The sequence below is a fragment of the Dipodomys merriami genome, unplaced genomic scaffold, assembly GCF_024711535.1.
Source record: "Dipodomys merriami isolate MVZ:Mamm:240054 unplaced genomic scaffold, mDipMer1.0.p SCAF_21, whole genome shotgun sequence".
NCBI classification, from domain to species: domain Eukaryota; kingdom Metazoa; phylum Chordata; class Mammalia; order Rodentia; family Heteromyidae; genus Dipodomys; species Dipodomys merriami.
In genome coordinates, this window is record NW_027203493.1 from 2,609,036 (window position 1) to 2,611,265 (window position 2,230).

The following is a 2,230-nucleotide window of genomic DNA, read 5'->3' on the forward strand; positions in this document are numbered from 1 at the left end:
AGCATGCCTTGCCCGGGCTGGGCCTGAGGGCTGCCCCTGTGTCATCACGGTGCTCGTGATGAGAGGGCGTGTGCTCTGCCAGCCCCTGTCATGTGCTGTGTCACCTGACAGAGCAGAAGGTGTATCAATCCTTACATTACCCTGTCAGGTTGCTGGTTAACCAATTGGAATCCCTCATAGCTAAATGTCATTTTCTCATTAGCTTCAGACTTTGGAGCAGTTAGTTACCTTATTTTTTTTCCAACTAGTTTCTTCATGCATTCACAGGGGAAAGTAAAAGTTTGGTCAACTGAAGCTAGGCCTGCAGGACCTTAGTCCCTGAGAGACTAGCAGCATGGGTGAGACAGACTGTGTTGTGTCATTCATGACACTCCATTGATAGATGACACTCCATTTTGTGTGACTCAAGAGAGGTTCTTAGCTGCTATGCTCCATTCTCTGAATAGTGATTATCAAGAGTGAAGTTTTGGGGAGCTGGGAATGTGACTTAGTGGTAGAGTGCTGGCCTAGCATGCATGAAGCCTGGGATTTGATTCCTCAGTACCAAATAAACAGAAAAAGCCAGAAGTGGCCCTGTGGCTCGAGTGGTAGAGTGCCAGCCTTAAACAAAATGAAGCTCAGGGACAGTGCCCGGGCCCTGAGTTCAAACCCCAGGACTGGCAAAGAAAAAAAAAGACTGTATTTGGCCCAGGTGTGGTTACTCACTTTAATTATAAAATAATAATTATATGTAATGTATAAAATTATATTATAGTTATGTGTAATTACATATTTTAATATATATTATTTTATATAATATACATAATATAGTAGATATTATAGCTACTCATAGGTATATACATAGCTATATATAATTATATATTATAATGATATCTATTATATGTTATATTATATATGTAATACATATTATTAGATATTGTAGCCCTACAGCTGTTGTGCTAAGTGAAATAAACCAGACACACATATACAAGCACACAAATGTTGTATGAGCTCACATATGTGGGCTCTAATATGTATTTAATATATTACTATATATTATAATTGTCTATAAATATATTTAAATTATATAGTTTATATATTGTATATATTATATATAAAATCTCAATTATAAACATACATAAAGTATCTGTTTATTGTGGAGGCATAATTGTTGACTTTGAAATCTCAAAGTGTTTGGGGCAAAATAAGCCTAGGTTTAGCATTTCAGGTCAATCACTTCACTCCTTTGTATGACCTAAGCCAATAAAGATGGCAATGTGTACAATTGTGCAATGCATACTAAGACCTCATGTGTGTGTAAATGTGCGTGTGTGTGTGAGACTGTCCTGGAACTTGAACTCAGGGCCTTAGCCCTATCCTTTGCTCCAGGCTAGTGCCCTACCACTTGAGCCATAGCTCCAAGTCTGGCTTTCTGGTGGTTAACTAGAGATAAGAGTCTCAGTGGCTTTCCTGCATAGTCTGGCTTTGAATTGTGATCCTCAAATCTCAGCCTCCTGCATAGCTAGGATTACAGGTGTGAACCACCAGCACTTGGCTACTTGGTCTTTGATAACAATGCAATATTATTCAGACTGTCTATGATCTTGTGGAAAAGGGAATAAAAATGCTTCACTCTCTAGGTAATGAAGCTGGGTTCAGAGAAATGCCTATGATCAAACTGTTAGAAAAACTAGTAGAATCCAACTAACTTGAATTCAGGTGAGACAGTGGTTTAATGAGAATATCACCTCCTCCAGGCTCCTGAGTTAGTGTTTCTCAGACTAGTGTCTGTAAATATTAATGTTCACTTCATGAGATTGTGCTGAAGGATAAGATTTACTAATGGAAGACAAAAGGAATTTTGTTTGTGGTCAGGAGGCTGAGATGTGAGGATCTCAGTTCAAAGCCAGCCTGCACAGAGAGACTCTTATCTCCAATTAACCAGCCAGAAGCCAAAAGTAGAGGTGTGGTTCAAGTGGTAAAGCACCAGTCTTGAGCCAAAAGTCCACGTGAGAACATAAAGCTCCGAGTTTAAGCAACAGTACAGGACAAAAATTTAAAAAAATTGTATGCGCTTTAATGTTGAGGCTTATTTACCCTTTAGCATTTCAAGATGCTGTTTCTTTTGTTTTCTAGACCATATGATGTATCTTCTGGGTGTCAGCCATAGTTTGTACTGTGATTCCCCTGTGCAATGCACCATGCTTCCTCACATTGCTTTAAGCGTTTCTCTTTATATATATTTTTTCCC